We start from the raw sequence: 27,266 nt of genomic DNA on the forward strand, positions 1-27,266 counted from the left end.
AGGTGAACAGGAATGTAATACCGGCTGTTATCTCCAGCAGCAAGCTACACTGCTAACCGCGCGGAGGAGGAGGTCAAGTGACCTTGATGCATGTCGGAATGCGCAACAGGGAGATGCTACACGGAGTCGCATAGCCTTGGAAGATGGAAGCAGGCCGGGAGCACACCTCAACAGGTTCTCACCTGCCACACACTTAGAAACATACCCGATTGGGCCCCGGGCAGACACAGAGGCTGACCGGCTTAACTCACTCACTCCCACCTCTAGGACAGTGCACCTCCGCTATGCATGTAAACATGTCCAGGCCATGACTAACTAGGCGGGAGTGCTCCCGTAATACAACAGGCACGCCTGAGCCAACCGCATCGCCTCGAGTTTGCACCAGTCCCACTGCTGCGATGGAGGCTTTCCCTGCCTGAGAGTCCACTGACCCCCAGGGCTCACCCTGCAGCAGCAGCACAACTTAGCGGGGGGAAAGGGGAGTTGTACAGATTTTAAAATTGGCCGTCCGAAGAGCACGCGAGCGCCAGCCCCTGGCGTGCCGGAGTTCGGCCATGCACCGCAGCCCACTCACCAAGCGCCTGTAGCGGGCATGTCTGCGGTGGGGAGTGGGAATAGGGGCGGATCGCCATGATGCCTCGAGGAGGCATTGGCCCCTGCAACTGTACCCGCCCAGGGCCACACCAAGGACCCGCGATTGAATATATACTGGGGGGGCCTGTCACGTGTGCTTACTTTGACAAGACCGGGTGACAAGCAGGAAGTACAACAAAAACCGTAATACTGTCGCTGACTGTACCGAATTATGGTACATCCTAGTCTTTTCTTGCAACATACTCTCATCACCCTGCTATGCAATATGATCCTCCTCTGCAACACCTTTCGGGGGTCTACTCCAGATAAACCCCGCCAGGTACGCCTCCGGACAGATGACCAAACGGTCCTAACCACAGCCCTGTAGGCGACTCCAGGGCGGGAACGCCTGAGATAATGTGCACTGAGGAGACCCGGACCGCTCTAAGCCACCCGGGGGAGCACCGCCACGCTCCCTAGCGAATAGATGCTACGATACCCACACATGGTAGTGGGTATCGGGGACCCCTTCGAAGAATCAGGGAGACATAGAATGGGGGAGCTGCAAGAAGCCCGACGGGCCTTAACTCCCACCCCCCCCCGCCGAAAGTACGGGGAAGAATCTCCCTCCGGTACCCCAGATCAGGAAAGTGCACGGGACAGATGATCCTTGTAAATGTATATGTAAATGTAAATGTATAGGCATTTATATAGCGCACTACTTACCCGTAGGGTCCCAAGGCGCTTCGACCGCTGCGAAACCCTTCCTGGCTTCCCTGAGAGATGGTCCCTAATGGGTATCTCCAGGGTGAGACCAGGCATCCCCGGCGGTCTGGTGGGGCCGTTAGTGAAGATGAGGCAAGCTAATGCCCAGAGTTGCCGAGTGTGATCGCTGATCAGAGTGGGCACCGAGGCGAGAGAATTATCGAGTCCGCTGACCCTGGTCCAGAAACCTGCCGCGCCGGGAATCGAACCCTGGTCCCGGGCCGTCCTCTGCTCTCGGGTCTGCCGCCTCTAACCAGTGAGCCACACTACTTCACTAGGGGGGTGGTGGAGGCCGTACGCTGCCGCGCTCCTCCTGAGCCTGGAAAACAGCGTAGGGAGGCAACTGTGCCATCAACGGGATGTGGGGCCCCTCAGCCCCCGCGCGCAAAGCCACCCAGACCCCCCCCCAGGCAAATTACGGTGCCGCCCCGCCAAAACACCCAAAGGCTGCGGGGACCCGACAGCCGTGCCCTAAGCTGCTCCGGTCAGAGCAGAACAGCCAGCTTCCTCGCTCAACCCAGCTAGGAATAATTTCTACTCGGGGTTCGGGATCGAACGAACACCTACAGCGAGATTGTTGTAGGATAGCAAGGCGAGCTAATCTCTGCCTTTTAAATATTTGTTTTACCCGCCTACGCTAACGCTCGAATCCGGGACTCCCAGTCCGCGGGCAAGCGCTCTGCTAGTTGTGCCGCACTGCATACCACATGGGCAGAGAACCATCCACACTCAAGGGCGAGTGCTGATGCAGCCGGGGATGCTTTGCTGCTCAGGGCAGGGCCCCCGCAAGACTAGGCAGAGGGGAGCCGGCGCAGCCATACGGGAGAGAAGACTGCACCTGATTATCACAGTTGCACACGACGAGCCCCAGAGCTCACTAGGGTGAGAGAGGCTAGATGCGGACACCCCACTGCACACGGGCTCCACCAGGCCCATGGCCCTTCGCGAGGCAGGCCAGGAGGAACCCCCGCAGCCGCGACCCGTGTCCACGGGGGACGGGGGGTAGGTCTGATTATTACAGGGGCGAAGGAAACGCCGAGCCCCCGGGGGAGAGGCAGTACCCGGGCACGGGTACTGGAACTTGCACGGCGGGCCGGGGAAACCTGCCCCCTCCCCCTGCGCCCACCCACGAGAAGAGAGCGGTAGTAAGGCGCCCCGCACAGGCCAGCGAGGCCTGCTCTACCTAACGCCGAGGCCACGAGACATCTGGAAGGGGTCAAGGCCGACTCTGCACCCCCTCCTCCACAGCGGCCCGTCGCTACGCGGGCCGCCTAGCCCTGCTCGACCTCCGAGAGGAGGGAGTAGGCGGAGGGGGTGAACAGGCAGAAGGCCACTCACCTCAAATCCCAGCAAAAGAGTGTCCCGTGACCCGACACGCGACGTCCGGAGCGGCAAAGAGGCAGTTGAAATGGCTAGGGGAAAATATAAACCCCTCGCCTGCCTGCCGCACGGACGTGCGTCACTGGCCCGCCCACGCTCCAACCGGGCACCACCTGCCCGGGGAGGAGTGGCTGACCCAAGTAATGGGGGGCGGGGGAAGTCCTCGGGACTAAGGGCCCGCCCTCCTGATGGCCACAGGGTGGCCTTGGGCAGCCGCAAATACAAGAGGTAGCAAACGGAGTGTTACTCACACTCACAGCCCCCCCCACACACACATGCCCTCGTGCAGGTACTACACCCTAATTACCTTCACACAGTCTCCCAAATAAGCTTCACACACGGACTCTGATTGGCCAGGGGGCATCGGACATGGGCACTGCCTGCAGACATGTCCTGAGCCTGCCCCCCAGAGGCAGAGGTTCATCGCAGGCACGCCCCAGGCTTCGAAGCGCTGCAGATGGCTGGGTGAGCAGCCCAGAGGGCCGGGGTGGGTGGTGGGGCTGGTAGTTTGTGCCCCTCTCCCCTCATTCGTGTCAGTTCAGAGTTCACACTATACACAACGGCCTAATGGTGATCCCCGTCCGACATTCCCCCCTCTCTCCTCGCCCCCCCCACCCTCTTTCCTGCTCTTCTCACGGACTCATGTCCGCGGTGGAGCTGGTGCTGCTAGCGCTGCATGAAAAGAGGAAGTGTGGGGAACGAGGCGCCGTGTGCACGGGAGCACCGCGGGAGAGTGTGTTTACCCTGGGTGCCCCCACCTCCAGGCACATTGATGCTCACTCTGGGGCAGGGCCGTAGGAGACACTATAATTCTGGGGGGGGACAGGGAGAACCTGATGGAATTTCCGTTGACCCTATACAAATCACCACCCGTTAAAGAAATACAGTCGCATAGATTTGAAGTGAAATATTGAGAAAAGCAGGCATGTAGTCACAGTTTGCATGTATGCTTTATTGTTATTTACATTCACATAGTAATCAGACCAAGTGTTAAAAACACATGTTCCTGCATCTTTATGCACCAAGCAAGCAAAGGTCGCTGACTTAGGGTGGGGCGTCCTGTTTGAAAGAGCAATATGGTTTGAAAAGTACCTGCTGCTGCATTCCTGGTCTCCAGCAATTTTCAGGCAACAATAAAAATGTGAAGATAACTTTGGTGATTAATGGTCTTTATTGAGAGAGATCAGAGGTCTGACTACTGGAAGTTCGACTCATGGTAAGGTAGGCACAGTGGGTTAATATGCCTGCTGCAAAGAACGTGTACCAGGCAGACCACAACATGCATATCAGGTAAATAGGTCAGTGAGTTACTGCTTTTGTCTGAGATTCTTTTGCTATTTGCAGTTTATAAGTTAAAATACTAACATTGAACAGAGAGCTATTAACCGCCATCAAAGAGCTGCATGAAAACTGCAAGGTATAGATTAGAAAGTAATGATTTTTACCAGTCTTTCATTAGCCTTAGGTTGCAAAATGGGTTTATTCGGATGGAAATCAATTCTGATTATTAAAGAGAACCCCCAACCATGGTGTTATGTTTTAAATTCTGGGTTTCTGGGTTTGTGCTTATCTAGTATTGCAAAGCAATCTGTGCCCTGGGCACTCCCCACATTTTTGCTGACTTGTACTGGTGGTACCTGACTCTGACTGACCCTGGCCTCTGACTAACCAGACACAGGGCAAGTGCTATGTTGAAAGAGACCCTAGTACATAATAGGGCATTGGGATTGAAACTACCTTTAAGTCCCTAGTATATATTAGGGCATAGTGGTTTAGAGGCCAGCAGCCCTTCCTGCACTTGTATGTGTGCACTGCTGTAGCCTGAGGTCCGTTTAAAAGCAGGCCCGTGTTGGAGGACTGCTTTTAAAATGCAAATTGTGCCCAATCTTGACTTTTGGGTTTAGGGCACTTACAAATTGATAAACTACAATGTTGGGGCATTTTAGGTATTCCCAGGGGTTCCCCTAGGTGTCCCAGGGGTTAGAGGTCAGGTATCTACAAGGAGGACCCGTATAAAATGAGTGTTATATGCCCTGGGTTTAGTGAAATTGCACATTTCACTGCCTACTGTATTATAGCGCTTCCCACAATCGGCTTTTGTGCTAGGAGCACTGTGAAGTGAGGATCTGCAATATTTTGATAAAATCAGAACCCCTAAAGTCTTCCCTAAGTATTCCAGGGGTGGGGGGTCCTGTAGGTATAAGGAGGATCCTTATATAGGCCTTGGTATCGGAGAAATTGGCCAGTTAAATTTTCCATTGCAGATCCCCAGCCCATAGGTTAGCATTGCAAGAGGCTATTAGTTAATAACTGGAGAAAGGAAAGCCATACAACTAAGATTAAAGGACTCAGAAGAATGTTAACGATAAATGCAACAATGTGGTATTGTTGAATTTATTCTAAAATGTAGAGACACGAAGTTATAAGACTTTCTTGTCTGCAAGCCACAATTCGGCCCTCTAGTGCCCTGCCTTGATTTGTCAGAGGTAAGTGGATTGGACTGGCTGTTTGAAGAGGGGATAAATGACCCCAAAAGTTAGGAGGCCTATGGAAGGGAGAAGTATGCGTGGCGATCGGTCTCTCTGACTGCCAGGGAACTGCCCGCCATTGTAATATGGCAGGCAGTAATGCAGGCATCAATGGCGGTGGGACTGTCAACGACGCAGTGATGTGGCAGTCCCACCTCCATTATAATCACCCCCTAAGTTTAATGTGCATGCAAATCCAACATTACCAACCCCTGGTAAGTTGCACTACTAGTGCTGAAAAAGTCCAATGGAGGTACCAATGGACGAGGTGGACTGGCCTCAAGGGTCTTGTGACCTCAGTGACAGAGTCAGTGTCGCTCTAGTGCAGGGGTCTTCAATCTGTGGGATGCGACCCCCAAGGGGGGCTTGGAGTCGTAGATAGGGGGTCGCGCATTCGAGGTTGCACTTCTGTCTGGAACTGGAATCCAGAACACTCAGTTTTTTTCACGCCTGCCCTTTCCCCCACTGCTGTCTTTGAAATTACTTTGCTCTGCCCTCGTGCTGTTAACTGTTGCTGTACTCTGACCTATGTTTTGACATGAGGAAATCCCACATAGGTATCCCGGGCTCTGGTATAGGGTGGAGTTGGAGGGGGAGGGGAGGAAGGGGGGAGGCAGTCAGACTCTCATCTGCGCCACCGAGACCAATCTTTTCAAACAAAAAGGGTTTTTCGAAAATAAAATGTGCAATTTTTAAAAAACGCTAAGGACCAGACCCTAGAGGTAAATGCACTATGTGCAAATGGAAATCCCTCTGTAGGTCACGCTGCTCTGTGTACTTGCTTCCCTGGTAGTGTGCATGCAGGGCCTGAGGCGCAACTAGAGTCAAATTTCAGAGGGGGCTAATAAAACCTTTGAGGGGGGGGCAATTCTTCTAGCAATTGGCAGATTGAAGATGCAGGTGCTCTAAGAACAGGTGAATGAAAAACAAAGCCTCGTTAACAAGTAAATGGTCTTTTAAAGACCCGTGAAGTACTTGAGTGAGGCTGCAATGATACGGATACCAGACCACAACAGCTCAAAAACACTCCTACCTGCGCCACCGTAAAGAACAATCTTTTCAAACAAAAAAGGTTTTTGAACACAAAACTAGCCATTCTTATCAAAACTCAATCATGTGTTATCATTGAGTATCCAACATATGAAAATAAGGAGAATCCAACCAGAGGCGTCACATGTTGTGTGCTAGGGGTGTGCCGTTTACTTTCTTCCCGAGGCTGGGTTGGGCCAGTGCGGCTGTGGTGAAGGCTGCAGGTGCTCTTCCCCCTTTAGAAATGGCACCGCCATCATGCAGCTGACAGAAGGGCAGTGTGCTTGGTTGGGCCAGAGGAGGGTTTGAAGGGGGATAACACTGTAGGGATAAAGGGGAAGATCCTGGACTGACAAGGCACTGTCTGTGTGTGATTATTAGGTATTGAAAGACAGGGCCGGACATACTTTAACTGACGGGATATGGGGGCATGTGAGGCCGAATGGGAGGCAAGGAGAGAGGTGTGGAGCTACAGGTGAAAGGCAGGATGCAGGTGTGAGAGGGGACTGGAGAGAAGGGGTGGATGGTGTGAGAGAATTGAGGAGAGGCAATGTAAGAGACATGGGATGGGTGAGAGGGAAAAATGTGAGAGGTGAGGAAAGATGAGGGTGAGGGGAGACGGGATAGGAGAAGACAGATGGGAGAAGATAGATGAGAGAAGTGAGGAGGGTAGCAAGGGATTCAGAGAATTCAATTTGAGAGGTCAGGGATGAAGAGAAATGTGAAGTGGCGAAGGAAGTGCAGAAACACATGAGGAGAGGTAAGTGTGAGAGAAAGGTGAAGGCAGAGAGGAGAGCTACCATTAAAGGGTAAGAGAAGATAGCTGAGAGGTGATCCATGAGATATAAAGAGAATTTGTTCCAATGTGGGTGAGGGGGAGCAGCGAAAGGGGAATAGAGGGAATACTGGGGTGGGTGCTGAGGTAGCAGGTGACAGGAACGTTAGTTCAAGAAGGCGTGGAAGAAAAAGGAGAGATGGGAACGATGAATGGTGGGACTAGAGAAGTGTAAGATACAAATAGATAAGACAGAAATTTGAAGCGAGAGACTTGAGGTGAATGAGAAGTGCTGAGGGTTGAGAGAGGAGATGGGGCGAGGGAGGCCATGAGATAAATAAGAGAGACTGTTAGAGATGAGGGGATTGAAAAAACAGAACAGCAAGAGATGATTAAAAGTGCAGTAAGAGATTGAATGTGGATTGTTCAGAAGTTGTAAAAAGGGGTGAAAGAAAATGGCCTGCAAGGGAGAAAGGGGACGGGTGGGGAGGAAAGAGGTGTGTGTGAACTGCTTGACTCTGCACAAGACGGCCAGGGTTTTACGGGACCCGTGCTGCTCCCGGCGAGGGCCAGGTGAGCTTCTAATGTGGCGACACTGCGGAGTGGAAGGTCCATCACAAAGAATGACTAGACATATTTCTGTTGTTTATTGCTGTATTTTGGTTATAAACTGGTACTGATGAGGTGAAATATTTGCTTAGTGTTACCGTGTTTAAAAAAATCTCAAAATAATGAAGCAATACTATCCCAAAATATGCTGCATCACATAGCATTATTTACATTTTCTTACCACACAACTCAATCAATCCTCCTGCATTATTTGTCTCTCTGTTCCAGTAGCCCTGCCTTTAGGGCAGGCTGGCAGTGCCCAAAGTGATGGCCAGTCAGGTCAGTGTGTGGGGACTTTTATTTTTTTGCTGCTTGCTGGCCTGTTTTATGGTCTGGTGGACTGTTTTTACTGTTGATTTGTCACCCACAAACCTTTGACTTGCTAAACACTGTTAAATAATATTTCCCCACTATAAAAATTATTTTCTGTGGGAACTGGGAGTGTGTATGGTTATCGATAATGAGGAGAATCAAGTTCTAGAAATGTTTGTCAGGAGGGGGTCCTTACGTCTGAAAATGTTGACAGGGGGGTCTCGGCATCCAAAAGTATGAAGACCTCTGCTCTAGTGTGTGCTTCTTCGTATGCCTGCTCGCAAGACTGGAGGTGAACTGCATGGATTGTGGTGGACAGGCCTTCAAGGTTAACTCACACTTGCCACCGTTAGGGTCCACCTGCTGGTGCTAAGACACCAGGACTTCTAAAGTCTATCGGGCCTTCTAAGGTGTAGCATCGGAATGAGCTCTGTCAGGAGTGTGGTCTGGTGGACTGGTCATGAAGGCTGAACTTGGCTCTCCAGTTCCAAATTTGGCAGCTCTGGCCAGAGTGCCACATCCTCTCCCCTACTGAACACCATACTCCCCCACTGGGAGAAACTGTCACTGCCTTCAGCTACAACCCAATTGTGCTGAGACTCAATTCAAATTACGCATTGGCCACATAAGGCGCCTTGTGGGCAAATGTTTTGGAGTCCTAAAGACCCTAAACAAAACCTTAGACCTCCTCCCTTTATCGGCCAGAAGAACACTAACGCAGGCACTGGTGACCTCGCGGTTAGATTATGGCAACATTCTGTTCCTTGGGGCAACCGAGGGCAGCATAGGTCGCTTACAAGTCATCCAGAACTCCGCCGCCAGACTGGTGTTAAGAAGACCCAGGAGAGCTAGCTCGAAATTGGCGCTGGATGCGCTTCATTGGCTGCCGGTGAAGAAGCGTGTGCTATTTAAGTGCCTCCTTTTTTGCCACCGTATTGTCTGGGACAAGTCACCGACATATCTGAAGGAGCTAGTCAGCCGATATGAACCTACCAGGACCCTCCGTTCAGAGGGTACCGGTTTGCTGACAGTCCCCAGGATCAGGAAGGAGAGAATAGGTGGACGTTCCTTCGCGCTACTAGCAGCTCAAAATTGGAACAAACTACCTCCTGTGTTGAGACTGGAGGGCAATGAACTGCGGTTCAGGGCTCTGCTCAAAACACACCTATATACTGCATAGAGTCTGGGTTTTCTATGCTGGTTTCACTGGTAGCTTAGCGCGGGGACACGCCGTGATGGCGTTACTGAGCGCTCTATAAGCTCTTTATTATTATTATTATTACAAGAGTAAAATGCTGCCTGAAAAAAGTAACAACACCCTGTAAAAAGCAAACACTGAATGCAAGGATGAGCAAAGCATGTGAAATGTAAGCAGGAACAACATGGTTACCTTAACGGTTTTAAACTCATTATTCAGAAATCAGTAAGTGATTTTGCCTGAAATCAATCAATCCATCAATCAAAGCATTTATAAAGCGCACTACTCACCCGGAGGGTCTCAAGGCGCTAGGGGGGGGGGGGGGATCCGCTACTGCTCGAACAGCCAGGTCTTGAGTTGCTTCCTGAAGGCGAGGTGGTCCTGGGTCAGGCAGAGGTGGGTTGGGAGGGAGTTCCAAGTTTTGGCGGCGAGGTAGGAGAAGGACCGTCCCCCTGTGGTGGCTCTTCGGATGGGGGGGACGGCGGCGAGGGCGTGGCCTGTCGATCGAAGCTGGCGTTTGGGAGCGTAGAAGTTGAGGCGGCTGTTGAGGTATCCTGGCCCTTGGTTGTGTAGGGCTTTGTGTGCGTGGGTGAGGAGACGGAAGGTGATTCTTTTGTTGACCGGGAGCCAGTGCAGGTCTCTCAGGTGTCCGGAGATGTGGCTGCGACGGGGGATGTCCAGGATGAGTCGTGCTGAGTCGTTCTGGATCCGCTGGAGTCTCTTCTGGAGTTTGGCGGTGGTTCCGGCGTAGAGGGAGTTGCCGTAGTCCAGGCGGCTGGTGACGAGGGCCTGGGTGACTGTCTTCCTGGTCTCGGTGGGGATCCACCGGAAGATCTTACGTAGCATGCGCAGGATGTTGAAGCACGACGAGGAGACGGCGTTGACTTGTCTGGTCATGGAGAGGGAGGAGTCCAGGATGAAGCCCAGGTTGTGTGCGTGGTCTGTTGGTTTGGGTGCGCTGCCTAGGGCGGGGGGCCACCAGGAGTCGTCCCAGGCGGAGGGTGTAGATCCAAGGATGAGGACTTCCGTCTTGTCCGAGTTCAGTTTCAGGTGGCTGTTCTTCATCCATTCGGCTACCTCTTTCATCCCTTCGTGGAGGTTGGCTCTGGCGGTGGCTGGGTCGTTGGTGAGGGAGAGGATCAGCTGGGTGTCGTCGGCGTTGTGGAATTTTAGTTTGCGAGCTAAACATCATCTGCGCCAGCTTGTCACCCACGTGCAACATGCACAACAGCCATTTTAGGTATCATGGTCTCCTTGTCCACGATCGATCACCAGCGCACCCCTCTGACCCAGCAAGCATCCTCCGCGCACCCTGGCTCCCCCTCCCTCCCCCTCATGAGCATAACCCTTCTGCATGACCCTGTCCTTGGGAGTCACGCCTGCGCCTGACCCACATCTCCTCTCCTCCTATGAAAGCCCCTCTGTTGATAAACCTTCCCTCCGCGCTCGATTGTCCACGCGGCATGAATACCACTCCTTTGATGACCCCTTCCCTCGTGTCCAGCTGTCCATACAGGTCCGAGGCCATCGCCTAAGCTGGGAGATATCATTTACTGCCCCTTATTGTATGAGGTCGCTCTCCTTCAAAGGACCCTCTATTGATCCAGGCCTCCCCACCCCCCTGTGATATGATCAGGCGCACACATCCTAAGACTCGACGGAACACTCAGCTGCGTGATGACCCCCTCCTCTTATCAGCAGGTTGAGGACCTCTATTGTGGAAGTATATGGGGGTGGGATTGACACGAGGATTACGGGGATGTCTTTTTCCTGGCTTCACAATGTTCTGATTATAATAAAGAAAGGTCACATGCCATAAACCAGTGTATAAGAGGCCAGGCCTCCGAGAGGCTGTTAGAGCACCTCGAGACGATACCTTGTTGTCTGATCTGATGTGTTCTGCTCCGTCGGAATAAACTTCTGTTTCCTGCCTTCTGGTCTCCGGCGCCTGCCTCATTGCTTGGTAATTTGAATGGTACAAGGGCGGTTAGCGCCGGGCAAATCTTGAGAAAGGTCCTAGCCCTACCTTTTTCTACAATTGGCGTCCCAAAGCGTGGGGCCCATCAGCGACACATGGATCCAGTGGGAGAGGTCCCGACGACAGAGTGAACGACTGCAACGATCGGGAAGAGCTCGTGTCCGATAGACCCTCGTCTGACAGCCGATCATCCGACCTTCACTAGTTCTGAACAGACCTCTCTCGAGTGATCTACGGTCCTGACTGGGAACCATCAGGAGTGCCACGGGCATCACGAAGGAGAGAGGACGATCGGGCGCTGGATCCAGGAGACAGGAAACCGTCCATGCGGTCCGGGTAAGGTCGTGTAAACACGACGAATTGAGAAAAGATTGTTTTGTTTGGATAATACTAGTATTACGCTTTGTTGAAACCTCTGGAGATTCACTGTCTGCAAACGGAGAAAAACAAACAGGCTCTCTCTTTGCAAGCAGTGGAGGATAGGTAACGCAGACTTTTGTCCCCGTTGTAATCCGTCGTGCCTATCTTCCTCCCCCACTGTTTCCCGAACTGTCGTTCGTGGATTATTGTCTGGAGATTCTTTGTCTGCAAACAGGGAAGAACAAGGTCTCTCTTTGCAGGTAGAGAAAGAGTGGGTAACGATAACTTTTCGTGCCCACTTATTCTCCCCACTGAATTGTTTGATTGACCGATTATTCGGTATTGGTTCGTTTGAGGTATTCACCGCCGGCAAACAACGGAGAATAGAAATATTCTGTCTAGTCTTTGCCCGCCGTGATAAGATAGGTAGTGCAGACTTTTGTCCCCGTTGTAATCCGTCATGCCTATCTTCTCCCCACTGGTTGGTAGCCTGTTTAGCCCGGACCGCTTATTGGAGATGAACCATCCAGCTCCACTGGAGGGCACCCCTAATAAGGACATGTTCACTAAGCATGGACTAGTCGCTATAGCTTATACTAAGTTATGGCATAAATATGCCATATCCGGCAAACAATGCTCAACACAACAAGAGTGCCTAGCAAACTGCAGGCCTGTGAGTGGGTGTGGCGAAACAACAGAGGCGTACCACACAGCTCAAAACACAATCCTCCAAGGCAAAGGAAGTCATCACAACCCTCCCCATCCATCATGTACACCTTGTCATCCACCAACTCCCCCACCATTCATTCCATCTCTCCATCTGTGCCCCATCCACATCCAAACCCCTTCAACCACTTGCAAACCCATCCACCATCCATCCATCATCTCACCCATCCATCCCTCCATCCACCCCCTCACCCATCCATCCATCCCTTCACCCAATCCATCCCCTCACCAATCCATCCACTCTTTCACCCATCCATCCATCCACTCATCCATCCAACCACTCACCCCTTCACCCAAGCTATCCTCTCACTCATCCATCCACTCCTCCATTCATCCATCCACTCTTCCCCCCATCCATCCACTCCTCCGCCCATCCATCCACTCACTCATCCATCCAACCACCCTCCCTCTCACCCATCCAGCCATCCCCCCACCCACTCATCCATCCGTTCTAAAAGAAGCTAGGGCTTATCAGCCTAGTCAGCAACTGCCATGGAATTATAAACCGTCACAGAAAGTCATTAAGTTTTAAATGTGCACATATAGGAGGCAGGGCGAAGTTAGTACCTGCACCCAATCAATTCCACTTGGATTCAGTGTCCATCTATGTAGGTTTTCACAAACCTTTGCAGTCCCAACTATATGGTTAATTGGTTCTATTCACAGATTATTATCAGCTCTTTTTATCCTAACGTCAGGATGCCTAAGAGTGGATATGCAATCAAGTATTACTCCCTCACCCAAAGGGAAATTTGGTTGTACCTTACAGAATGAATTTAAAGCACAAGTTAATGCAATAGCTACACAATGTACTTCACAAACCTGACGGGAATAGCAGCAACTTTTAATATCCGAATTGTTGGACAGGCCACATGAAAGGCCCGCTCCCCCTCTGCACGACCGGGCCCGAGCCCGGCTCCTCAAGTGTTACACGCCACCACTCCCCGTTTTCCGTCCCCTCTGGGACCCCGGCCTCTGAACATCTCAAACTCGTGGGCCCGATCCCCTACCGGCCCTCGCGTCCGGCCTGGGCGCCATCTTGGACACTGCACCACGAGGCCGCGTGGCCTCCGATCGACCCTAACCCTGGGCCTGGCCAGGCCCCGACATCCCGGCACCACCATCCTCCCAGGAGGTGAGCGGACTACTTGGCAGGTCAATGGGAGAAAGAGGTGTCGATGGCTCTCCCCCGCCAGGTGCCGATCGCCCCCAGCCTCCCCGGGCGCTGGCTCCACCCCCCTGCTGGGTGTCTGGACTCCCTCATCCCGGACCTCCCGACCTCCAAGTGCGAGGGTCCGGACATCAAAGGGCATCAGTCCTATAACTGGGGCAGCTCCAGAGCAGGAAGGCAGTTGTATCCTGGAGTCGAGAGACGCAGAGAAGAACTCATCCTTGACGGACTACTGGCGCTGCCGTAGCTCTGCCTTGCGAACTATCGTCCTGCCTGCTGGCGCTGCCGCAACCTTCCTACACCTTCATCGTCGTCGGGACCTGCTGGCGTGGCCGCGGACCGTTTGTAACTACCATCTTCATCGGGACCTGCTGGCTCCGCCGCGGACCGTCGCTACCTTCAACCATCTCGGGACCTGCTGGCTCCGCCGCGGCCCGATCATCTAGAACGCCGAGCTCGAGGATTGAGAGCTATTTTCATCTATTCCATTGGTAACAAGACTGTCCCGCTACCCTTTTCCCAATCCAGAGACAAGAATCGAGGGGACCCCTGAGTCCAGACCTCCTTGTACCATTTTACCGTACTTGAAGAATTGCCTATAAAGTATCGTGAACCTTATCCTTGTGTGGTGTCCGTCTGTGGGGGGGAAGTTACTTGTCTGTACGATCGCTGGAGACGGCTCTCCCCGGAGACCTCTCCCCTTATCCTCGGCCGACCCTCCCGGTCCGTCTAACATTGGTGGCCAGCGGCGCGATCCGAATCACCGCATAATCGTACAGAGAGTAGCTCACCCCACGACGAAATCACGATGACAACCAAAGAAAGCGGATCCACCGAGAAATTTCAGATGGAGAAATTGGAAGAATACAACCATCGTGAATTAAAACAATTCTGCATCGAACTAGGTATCGCTACCACCGGTCTAAGTACCAAAGACGATTTCAAGCATGCCCTGGAGTCCTGGGCAGAAACCGGGGCCGTCAGACCCCCGGACCAAAATGTCGCAGCAGTAGAAAAAGACACCACGGCCCCCGAAGAGCGAAGAACGGGTCTCTCGCAAGACGAGATCCAGGAACGAGAAAGAACACGACTACATGAACTAGAAATGGCCCGGCTCAAAATGGATGGTGAACTCAAGTTGGCCGAACAGAAACTGAGCTTAGAGCATCTGCGACTCCGAGAAGAAAGAGAGGAAAAACAGAGACAAAGGGAGCTCGAGGAAAAAAGACTGGCATATGAACACGAGCACAAATTAGCTGAGATAGACTTACGCAAGCAGAACAAAGAATTGGGGGCGCCCGAGCAACCCCGCACCCCAGGGACAACAGATAAGAAGGTACACATCCCCAAGGATGTCGTTCGAGAATACTTCCGAGAGGACGACATCCAGCAATGGTTCAAGGCCTACGAAATCGCTATGACCGCCCACCGGATCGATCGAAGCGACTGGGGAGCCGGTCTATGGGGGAGATTCCTCAATGAGGGCCGCGATGCCCTGCTACAGCTCCCGGACCATCTGATGACCTCCTATGACCACATGAAAGCTGCCCTCCTTACCCGCTATGGGCTCACACCCGAGATGTACCGTCAGAGGTTCCGAGACTGCACCCGCATCCCGGGTACAACTTGGGTGGACTACGTGAACTATTTTAGCCGAGCCTTCGAGGGCTGGATCAAAGGAAGCAATGTCACAACTTACGAACAACTCTTCAATCTCATGGTGTGGGAGCATCTATCAAACAATTGCTTCATTGAGCTCCGGCAGCACCTCCTCGACAGCAAATTGACTGATCCACGGCAGCTCGCAGCCGAGGCTGACCGGTGGGAAATCACCAGAGTGGGCCGAAATGGGTCCTATGAACAGAACCGGAACCACCACGGTCAGCACCGTCCCCGAGGATGAGGAGGGGGCCAAGGACGAGGAAGAGACAACGCTCCGGCCGCCCCCGCTACCAGCACCACCCCCCCGGCCAACCGGGGCAGCACCCCGGCACGACCGGGATACAGAGCCAATGTCACGTGTCACCGATGCCAACGAGTCGGCCACTACGCAAACGACCCAAATTGCCCACAGTACCAGAGCCCAAGACCCCGCCAGGTGGCCGCTGCTGCCCTGGGGGAAGAACAGATCTCCGAGGAGCAGGAGGAATATGAGCAAGAGCATCAAGAATGGGAGCCAGCCGCCATGGCTCTAGCATGCTTAGGGGGGAAAGACATGGTCCCGCGGGTCCCCCTACCCGCTAACACCCGGAAGTACAGCCAATGGGTGAGCATCAATGGACGCCGGGCCGAAGCCCTACGTGACACCGGGGCCAGTGTAACAGCCGTCCGCTGTCACCTGGTGACCCCAGAACAGATCCTACCAAACATTCTCTGCCCTGTCCGTTCAGCCGACAATTCAGAGAGTCTGTGTCGGATGGCCTGCGTCCCCTTCGAATGGGGAGGGGTCTCCGGCATGTTGAAGGTGACGGTCCGAGATGACGCCCCCGTAGACTGCCTCCTGGGGAATGACCTTGAAAGCTCTCCGTGGGCCGCCGTAGAACGAAGGGAACACCTGGGGATGTTGGGCATCCCGGACTGGGCGTGCATCACCACCCGGTCCATGGCCGCCCGTGCCAATCCCCAACCCGAAGAACCTGAATGGCCGGCACCTCCTCCCCCGGTCGCTCCAGTAGAAGACACCGACGTGCCGTCCCCCCAGAACAAGCTCCCGAGGGACTCGCTCAACCTCCGGACCTTTCCGGCCTGGATCAGTGGCATCAAGAGGGGGGGCCCACCCAAGAGCAGTTTCGCCAAGAACAGAAGACCTGTCCCTCCCTCGAGGGACTCCGCCAACAAGCCCTCGCTCAGAGCGCAGGGGATACTTCCGGAACACATTGGGTCTATTGGGACAATGATCTGCTATACAGTGAACAAAGAATCGCGGAGTTAGGGGCCAGTCGAGTGCTAGTAGTGCCCCTCCGTTTTAGAGACTTCTTGCTGAACCTGGCCCACGATGTCCCCCTGGCTGGCCACCTGGGTCAGGATAAAACCTACAGCCGCCTGGTGACCCACTTCTTCTGGCCGAAAATGAGGAACGATGTACTCCAGCATTGCCGATCTTGCCCCACGTGCCAATCCAGTGGGAAGAGCGGCCGCAAACTGAAAGCCCCCCCTGCAGCCATTTCCAGTGGTCACCACCCCGTTCGAGAGGGTGGGGATAGACATTGTGGGGCCCCTCGACCCCCGTACAGCACAAGGACATCGGTTCATCCTGGTACTGGTGGACCACGCCACCCGCTACCCTGAGGCTGTTCCCCTGCGAACTGTGACAGCCCCGGTAGTCGGCCGGGCCCTGATGGGGATCTTCTCCCGTGTGGGCTTCCCCCGGGAAGTCGTCAGTGACCGGGGTACAAACTTTATTTCAAAATACATGAAGTCCCTCTGGCAAAAGTGTGGGGTCACCTACCGATTCACGACCCCCTATCACCCTCAAGGAAACGGACTCGTTGAGCGGTTCAACCGCACGCTCAAAGGGATGATTGGGGGGTTGGAAGAGCCCCTCCGTCGCCAGTGGGATGTGCTACTACCGTGCCTTCTCTTCGCCTACCGAGAAGTCCCCCAGACATCCCTCGGCTTCAGCCCGTTCGAACTCTTATATGGACACCCGGTGCGAGGGCCGCTCAGCCTAGTCAAGGAAGGCTGGGAAATGCCCCCTCTAAAGAACCCCCCAGATGTCTTCAAATACCTCCTAACCCTCCGCAACCAGACTCGACGATTCAGGGAGATGGCAAAAGCAAACTTGGAGGCCAGTCAAGAGGACATGAAAAGGTGGTACGACCAAAATGCCTCCTCCATCGAATTTGAACGCGGCCAACAAGTATGGGTAATGTCCCCCACCGAACCATGCGCCCTGCAAGATAAATGGACGGGGCCCTTCAAGGTAATCGAGCGCAAGGGCCCTGTCACCTATCTCATCGACATGGAATCTTCACGGAACCCCCTCCGGGTTCTCCATGCCAATAGACTGAAGCCCCACTTCGTACGTTCAGAACTCAGCCTCCTGATGGCCACAGACAATGGAGCCGAGGAGGACTCTGAACCCCTCCCTGACCTCCTACGGACTCAGGAGAAAGACGGCTCCGTGGATGGGGTCCGACTCTCGGAGGCCCTCACCCTAGAACAACGCCAAGAATGTCGAGGCCTCCTGCTGCAGTTCGCCAGCCTGTTCTCCCTCACCCCAGGGGTCACCTCCTGGTGCGTACACGACGTGGACACGGGGGACAGCCCCCCTATCCGCCACCGGGCCTACCGCGTACCAGATCGGGTATGGGCCTGCATCCAAGAGGAGGTGACCAAAATGCTCACGCTCGGGGTCATCGAGCCCTCCAACAGCCCCTGGGCCAGCCCAGTAGTACTGGTCCCCAAAGCGGCCGCCCCCGGCACCACACCGGAACTACGGTTCTGCGTCGACTACCGGGGCTTGAATGCGGTCACCAGAACAGACGCACACCCCATCCCCCGGGCAGATGAACTAATCGACCGCATGGGGGCTGCCCGCTACCTCAGTATCTTCGACCTGACGGCGGGCTACTGGCAGATCGGCCTCACACCCCGGGCCCAAGAACGGTCTGCGTTTTCCACTCCTGATGGCCATTATCATTTCAAGGTCATGCCCTTCGGCATGAAGAATGCCCCAGCGACGTTTCAGCGGCTCGTTAATCAGGTCCTGGCAGGACTTGAAGGATTCAGTGCCGCCTACCTAGACGACATCGCTGTATACAGTCACCACTGGTCCGACCACCTCCACCACCTCCGAGAGGTGCTACAAGCCCTTCAGCGAGCCGGCCTCACGATCAAGGCCAGCAAATGCCAAATTGGTCAGGGGTCCGTGACCTACCTCGGACACCAGGTGGGAAGCGGCCTGGTGGCCCCTCTGCAGCTCAAGATCGCCGCCATCCAGTCTTGGCAGCCCCCCATCACCCAGACCGAGGTACGCGCCTTTTTGGGACTCACAGGCTATTACCGGCAGTTCGTGAAAGACTATGGTAGCATAGTGGGGCCCCTCACGGAACTCACATCCAAAAACCAACCAAAGAAGGTCAACTGGACCCCAGATTGTCAAACAGCCTTCGAACAACTGAAGGCCGCCATGTGCTCCGCCCCTGTGCTCCAGGCCCCCGACTACAGCCGGGAATTCATCGTACAGACGGATGCCTCCGACCATGGCATTGGGGCGGTCCTGTCTCAAGTGAACCCCGAAGGCCTTGACCAGCCAGTGGCTTTCATCAGCAGGCGACTCCTGGCCCGAGAACAACGCTGGAGCACCATCGAGAGGGAGGCCTTCGCCGTGGTATGGGCCCTCAAAAAGCTCCGGCCCTATCTCTTCGGCACACACTTCCGGGTACAGACAGATCATCGACCCCTGCAGTGGCTGATGCAGATGCGGGGGGGAAAACCCGAAACTACTGCGCTGGTCTATCTCCCTACAGGGGATGGACTTCACTGTGGAACATCGACCTGGGCAAGACCACGCCAACGCGGATGGCCTGTCACGCTTTTTCCGCCTCGACGAAGAGAGTCCCCAAGAGGATGGGTGACTCTCCCCGCCTTCAGCTGGGGGGGACGCATGTTGGACAGGCCACATGAAAGGCCCGCTCCCCCTCTGCACGACCGGGCCCGAGCCCGGCTCCTCAAGTGTTACACGCCACCACTCCCCGTTTTCCGTCCCCTCTGGGACCCCGGCCTCTGAACATCTCAAACTCGTGGGCCCGATCCCCTACCGGCCCTCGCGTCCGGCCTGGGCGCCATCTTGGACACTGCACCACGAGGCCGCGTGGCCTCCGATCGACCCTAACCCTGGGCCTGGCCAGGCCCCGACATCCCGGCACCACCATCCTCCCAGGAGGTGAGCGGACTACTTGGCAGGTCAATGGGAGAAAGAGGTGTCGATGGCTCTCCCCCGCCAGGTGCCGATCGCCCCCAGCCTCCCCGGGCGCTGGCTCCACCCCCCTGCTGGGTGTCTGGACTCCCTCATCCCGGACCTCCCGACCTCCAAGTGCGAGGGTCCGGACATCAAAGGGCATCAGTCCTATAACTGGGGCAGCTCCAGAGCAGGAAGGCAGTTGTATCCTGGAGTCGAGAGACGCAGAGAAGAACTCATCCTTGACGGACTACTGGCGCTGCCGTAGCTCTGCCTTGCGAACTATCGTCCTGCCTGCTGGCGCTGCCGCAACCTTCCTACACCTTCATCGTCGTCGGGACCTGCTGGCGTGGCCGCGGACCGTTTGTAACTACCATCTTCATCGGGACCTGCTGGCTCCGCCGCGGACCGTCGCTACCTTCAACCATCTCGGGACCTGCTGGCTCCGCCGCGGCCCGATCATCTAGAACGCCGAGCTCGAGGATTGAGAGCTATTTTCATCTATTCCATTGGTAACAAGACTGTCCCGCTACCCTTTTCCCAATCCAGAGACAAGAATCAAGGGGACCCCTGAGTCCGGACCTCCTTGTACCATTTTACCGTACTTGAAGAATTGCCTATAAAGTATTGTGAACCTTATCCTTGTGTGGTGTCCGTCTGTGGGGGGGGAAGTTACTTGTCTGTACGATCGCTGGAGACGGCTCTCCCCGGAGACCTCTCCCCTTATCCTCGGCCGACCCTCCCGGTCCGTCTAACACGAATTAATATCAGAACACCTCATGAAGGAAGAGCAAAATGCCAAGGAGCAATTAGAAAGAAAGGTTTTGTTTTAATGACAGCCCCTATCCAAACAATGAGTTGGTCTGGTATGGTGCGATAAGCATGCAGTATTCATACTGCTTTCGACGGCAAACCATTTTTTTCAACATCCAGGTCTGCCTTTCATAAGAAGTTAACAACATAAAGGATCACACACTTGTCCTGCTCGCAGTCCACCAGGAGGGGCATAGACTAAGGACAAAATCCTGCGTTCTGATGAACTGGACTGAATTACACATGGTTTCTTTCATAATATTAATTAAAAAAAAAACAGAACCAGACCGTTCTGGTTGTTCTCATGGACAAGAAGGACAGACCTAAGGTCCAGGTCTTTGGAAATGGATTGTGTGACTGTTCTTCTTACTGTGGTAATCAATGGATTTTTTTATTTTAAATAAACAAAGCTGATCATCCTGTGGTTTAAATGGTGCAGAAACCATTGGCTTAGGTCCATCAGTTAATTTGCATCACTTTTGTTAGTTGTCTAAAACTCTATAAAACCCAGGGCTGCTCCTTGCCCAATTGAGCTTTGTAATGTTTCAAAGCACGCTTTGGGGGTATTAATGTCTGGCTAAGTCCAGACTTTCTTTTCCCCTGCTGAGGCTGCACATCTTCAAAGACAACAATTCCTTCCTCGCCAGCCCACTCTTTGGTAGAGGTAAACGCAGGTGCCTCCTCAGAATGCATCCTGGGATCACAGCATTTGCAGCTACTAGTAGATCGCTATCATGCACAAACTTGCAGTGGCTGCCAAAGCGGCATCGCCCATCTTTCCGGTATGCCAGGCAGATTTTGCGGGCACCAATTTCCATTGGCTTCTCCTGCAATGTCAGCTGCACATGTTTCTCTAAAAGGCTGAGCTTTGCTTTCTGTTCTTCCCGAAATGGTTTGGCAAAGACACCAGACTGTCCATGCATCTGATAAGACTGAGCCACTGGCCCTAGTTTGGGGGCTGGTAGACGTGTGTCTGAGTAATAATCCACAGAGCACATTGGTACGGCAGGGGCAGCGTCTATTGAGCAGGCCGTGTCAACAGTACTTTTACCGGTGTCTTCATCGCTGCTGCTGCTGTCTCTGCCTTCAAAATAATTCACTGCTGTTCCAGACAGATGGGGTTTCAGGGCACCGCCAGTGAGGCCATCTCCAGCCAGAGTATCTCCTTCGTCGGACGCTCCTTCATTGCTGGAAGAGGCGTAGTCAGCCAGCAGGCCCAGGGAATTAAGGAGCCCAGCCATGGTCCGCAGGGCGGCTTTCAGTCACGCCGTGGAGTTTAAAACTCACGGCGGCTGGTATAATGCATGCTTTACATTAAAAGTATAGGGAATACCCCAGACCCCCGCTGCTCCGTGAAGACAGAGCCACGTACTGAGTCAGACCGACACTCAACGAGCTGTCTATGTCGTTGTCCCCGCCCCATGCCACATATAAACCACGTTCAGGCAGTCGCATTTCTAATGGTGATATTTTATTTACATTTTTAACTTATAACTAAGTGGTAACTGACGCGCATCGCTCCTAGGGTGCGAGAACTAGCCCTCTTCTGTAACGAGAGGAGCGTGATATTGTTGTTTCAATAACAGGTCCGGTCAGGGTCCCGTCTACGGCTCTGAGGAGCAGAAAGGGGCGCCGAACCCCATTTACAAGCTCAAGACTGGAAACAGCAGCAGCAACGCCGCGAAGGGGTCTCCTCTGCTAAAGCTGAAAGTGTCTGTTTGTTTGCTTTCGTTTTTAGCAGAGGAGACTCCTTGCCTGCACTGCAGCCGAAGCTGTTGACTCCATGAATTGGCCCCCTCCTGGGAGAATCACCCAGACAAAGGAACGGGCACAAACGGAAGATCGGAGTGGAGCGCGCGCCCCCCCTGGGATGGTGCCGCCCCCCCCCAGGGGGGCGCGCCCCACAGTTTGAAGAACCCTGCCTTAGTGCTAGTGCACCAGCCCTCACGGCCTCTGCACCAGCCACATTAACAACATCGTCAGACGATCCCGAGGCTAGTAAACAACCACCAGCCAGACCAAATAGGTTGAGCAAAGATGAGCGGGATGGGATCGACAAAATAGCAAAGACATTAGTAGAACGAAGGGAGAGCGAAGATTACACAATGAGCGTATATAATTCACATGCCGACAGCCACAGACGGCATTTCATCTTGCGATTCAGTTACCACACCCTGAACGCATATGAGGATAGGTATCAAAGTAAGGGTCCCGCTAAACTAACAACGCTGTATAGGAAGATTGATGTTGGAGATGGGACTGAATGTGAGGCGACGGAACTCTTCATGCAGATACTTGAGGTCCTCCGCCACCTCACGGAACAAAAACCAGAAGCCAAGGTTACAGTCCCTGAAACGACCTCAGTAGCAGTAGCCAATACTATGATGCCCATCAGAGAAGCGGCCCCTTACTGGATCCCGCCACGTGGCCAAGGAACAAGCGATGATATTAATAATGCAGATGCAAAAGGGAGGGTTGTGTACAATTGGGTTTACCAACCATGGGACCGACAAGATATCCTAACCTTCAAACAAACTCTGCCCGATTTAAGAAAGAACCCGACAGCATTCTATACCGAATTAGGCACAGCCTTGGGTTCGACAATAATGACTTTAGCGGACATTGACTTATTCTTTGGGTTATGCCTGCCAGCTGATGTGTGGAAGCAAATCCGGAAGGCTGACCACACGGATCTGTTTGGACATACCTGGGACCAACTCGGTAAATTAGATAGACAGCGAGAGCCTGGAAGGAAACCAGTAAAAGACATACTGGAACTCCCAGACAAAATAGTTCAGAAATTAAAGACACTGATCCCAGAAAGAAAGGTAGACTGGTCGATAGTCACGGCCTGTCGACAGAAACCCCAGGAAGATGTGTCAGAATACTTCTCCCGGTTCGAGACAGTGTTCTCCGACTACAGTGGCCAAGACATGACCACTGCAACCGGACAGCACCTGTTTGTACAAAATTACGTAAAGGGCCTAACACAAGAGGTCTCCCAAAAGCTGCAGATGAGTGAGAGTAGTTGGGGGGCCTCCAAACCCGCAGCTATCCTTCAGATGGCTCAGTATTACGAGCACCAAAAGAATGAGAATGATAGGGCGTCCGAGAAAAAGAAGAAAGATTTAAAAGAAAGGGTAATGATAGCCCAGATACAAGGTATAACGGTAGGACGGGAACATCAAAGGGGGAACTACCAATCAGCCACCCCCAGAGATCTACCTCCTAAAGATCACACTCCCACACCCCACACTGGACGTAGAGACATTAGCAATGACCAATGCGCCTTCTGCAAAGGGTTCGGCCATTGGAAATACCAGTGTCCGGTTATGCTAGAGATGAATAGAAATAGGGACTCCAGGGATGTGGCAGGTGGTCCGAGAAATAGAGTACAAGGACGAGGGCACACCAACGACACCAACAATGACAGATCAGGGAGACTGAACACATTTGACCGTCCCCAACAGAACCAATATCAGCTGTCCGAAGGTGAAAATGCCCCCGACTTTGCATAGGACTGCCAGGGGCAAGGGAGGGATCCAGTCGAGCTCTGTGTTGACCAGCAAGGTCCATATGTCACCGCTAAGGTCCTGGGTACAGAGTCTCCATTCTTGGTAGACACTGGGGCGACACGTAGTGTGTTATCAAAACGACTGATTCCAAGGGCACCCTTGTCTGGCTCACACATAACGTCGATAGGTTTCGATGGAACGCCCTCCACTAACCCCCTGTCCGTACCTATTACCTTTGACCTAGAAAACAACACCACTGACGCGACATTTCTGCTCTCCTCCAACTCCCCGGACGCCATTATGGGCAATGACTTACTGAAACATTTTCGAGCTACCATTAGGTGTTCCCCAGATGGAATACGAGTCATCTTGTACGACAACCCAGACATGCCCAGATCCCGTCCCCCACGACACATGTGCTCCATAACTGACGCTGACCTGTCCCTGCTTGACACCCTGCCTCCGTACCTATGGGCCAAAAATGACTCTGATGTGGGGCGAATGATGATTGATCCTATTCACATAACTGTACGACAGGACGCTATGCTCCCGAAACTCCCGCAATATCGGATATCCCCAGAGGGTGAGAAGGCACTGGTAGCGATCATTCAGTCTCTGGTAGATGCAGGAGTGGTTGAAGAGGTGGTTAGCAACGTCTGCAACAGCCCAATCCTACCCATTATTAAGAAGCAAGGTGAAGGAGATGAGAAAGCGTACCGCTTCATCATCGACTTGCGAGAGATTAACAAAGTGGTTGTACCCCAATACCCTGTAGTCTCCGATATCACTACCATTCTGACCCTCATCCCGTCCACTGCCACCACCTTCACTGTTATTGACCTTAAGAACGCGTTTTTCTCTATCCCCATTCATCCAGACAGCCGTTATCTCTTCGGCTTCACTTTAAAATCCCGCTCGTACCGATTTTGTAGAGCTCCCCAGGGGTACACTGAGAGTCCCAGCATTTACAGCCAGGCCCTCAAAAGGCAGCTGGATGCCTTCCAGCTACCAGATGGAGTGGTGTTGATCCAGTATGTCGATGATATCCTCTTAGCGGCCGACACCACCCCGCTTGCAACGACAGCCACCGTCCAACTCCTACACTTTCTTGCAGAAAATGGCCATAAAGTCTCCAAAAAGAAGTTACAGTTCTGCCAGCCACAAGTGACTTACCTAGGCCATCTTCTGTCCCAAGAAGGGAGGAAACTTACACCCGACCGAATCCAAACCATCCTAGACACCCCCATCCCAAAAACACAAAAGCAGGTCCGCTCTTTGGTTGGCCTAACCTCTTTTTGCAGACAGTGGTTGCCTAATTACAGCCTCATTGTGAAACCATTACTTGCCCTGCTGACCAAAGATGTCCCCTCCCCGCTTCCTTGGACCACTGAATGTCAAGCCTCCTTTAAGGAATTACGGGATGCACTCTGCTCAGCACCCGTCCTCGGAACGCCGGATTACTCCAAACCCTTCTCCCTCTTCACCCACGAAAGGGAGGGATGCGCATTGTCTGTCCTAACTCAATCGATTGGCCCTAAGCAGCGCCCTTGTGCCTACTTCTCCGCCACTCTTGATCCTGTAGCCAGAGCTTTGCCTGCCTGCCTTCGAGCAGTAGCTGCCGCTGCTGTCTCTATCCGTCAGAGCGAGGGAATCATACTTTCCAACTCCCTCACTGTGCTAGTACCCCATGCTGTTGACACCCTCCTGAACCAAACCAAGACTCAACACCTGACTAGCGCACGACTGACAGGGTACGAACTGACGCTACTTGCACCCCACATCACACTAAAGAGATGCACGACTTTGAATCCTGCCACATTGCTGCCCCTGCCTGAAAATGACCCCGACGTCCCTCCCATACACGACTGTGTGACCCTCACGGACGAACAAACTAGGAGTAGGGTAGACCTCCGAGACACTGCTTTTACTGACCCCGATGGAGAGCTATGGGTAGACGGCTCGTGCATCAAACTCCCAGATGGCACCACTTCAGCTGCCTATGCAGTAACGACAGCCCGAACAGTAGTTGAAACAGCCTGCATCGCACAGCGATCTGCCCAGGCACCAGAGCTGATAGCCCTCACCCGAGCATGCATCATAGCCGCAGGGACCACCGCGAACGTATATACAGACAGCCAGTATGCCTTCGGAGTGGTCCACCATTTTGGGCTCCTGTGGAGGGAGAGGGGATTCCTGACGTCCCACGGCACCCCTATCCTCCACGGAGATCTAGTCTCCGCCCTGATTGAAGCAGTTCTCCTCCCCAAACGATTAGCGGTGATCAAATGTCAGGCACACAAAAGGGTAACAGACTTAGTCGGACAAGGGAATGCATTGGCCGACATCACTGCACGAACCACAGCTGAGAATAGGACGGTGACACGCATGTATGTGACCAGGTCACAAGCAGAGAAATGGAGCGACGCAAGGGTAATGATCAGAGACATTCAGTCGGCCAGCACCCCTCACGAACTAACTAAGTGGGCAGGGGTGGGTTTGAAGGACGAAGAGGGCTGCTGGCGAACAAAAGATGCAAACAGATGGTTGCTACCCGACTCATACCTGATCCCCATACTGACAATGGCTCATTCCCCTGCACACATAGGATCCGCACCCATGATCGAACTCATTTCCAAAGTCTGGCACAACGACAAAATCCCCGACTCAGCCAGACGCCTAGTTCAGCAGTGCCTTATCTGTTTGCAACACAACCCCGGGAAAGGAACTGTGGTACCCCGGGGAGGGTTTGGGACCCCCAATCACCCCTTTGAGGTCCTTCAGATGGACTACATCCAACTAGAGAGATGCCAGGGCTTGAAGTATGTACTAGTCATTGTATGTGCCTTCAGCAAATGGGTAGAGGCTTATCCAACCCGTGACAACACTGCCATGACTACTGCCAAAGTACTACTGAAAGAATTCTTCCCTCGCTATGGCCTTTGTCGAATTTTATGGAGCGACAATGGCCCCCACTTCATAGCTGAGGTTATCCAACTAATCCTAAAGGGGCTGGGGGTGAAGCAAAGGTTTCATGCGGTCTTCCACCCCCAATCCGCCGGTCTGGTGGAACGCCATAATGCCACACTGAAGCTGAAATTGTCAAAAATAGTGGCCACCACTGGACTTAACTGGCCGGATGCCCTCCCACTGGCCTTGTTATCGATGCGCTCCACTCCCACCAAGCACCATTTGACCCCCTACGAGGTCGTGTTTGGGCGACCAATGAATCTCTGGACTGCTCCCAAACCGACCTCCATTCGTGACGTCCCAGACGTCCTACTATCTGATTATTTGTGCAAGTTAACTAAAACGTTGTCTGTCATTCATCAACAGGTGCAGCAGGCCATCCCCGATGCTTCCAGGGGCCCCGGCCACGACATCCAACCGGGAGATTTCGTGTTGATACGAAATTTCCAGCGGACCAAGAGTCTGGAACCGCGGTGGACGGGCCCCTGGCAAGTGCTGATTACCACCCGAACGGCGCTTCGAGTGGAGGGGAAGAAGCACTGGCTGCACGCGCATCATTGCCGGAAGGTCTCTGCGAACCTGGCCACGACAGAAAACGTCAGCACCCAAGAAGAGCTCCTGAGCAAAGACCGACCGATATTGGACTGTTATCCCGATACTGAGGC

At 53.5% G+C, this 27,266-nt stretch overlaps 1 pseudogene; it reads right to left on the reverse strand.

Annotated features, from left to right (window-relative positions):
- Positions 1-20,511: 20,511 nt before the first annotated feature.
- Positions 20,512-21,360, reverse strand: LOC144767215 (uncharacterized; annotated as a pseudogene).
- Positions 21,361-27,266: the final 5,906 nt, after the last annotated feature.

The sequence above is a fragment of the Lissotriton helveticus genome, chromosome 1_1 (genome assembly GCF_964261635.1).
Source record: "Lissotriton helveticus chromosome 1_1, aLisHel1.1, whole genome shotgun sequence".
NCBI lineage: Eukaryota > Metazoa > Chordata > Amphibia > Caudata > Salamandridae > Lissotriton > Lissotriton helveticus.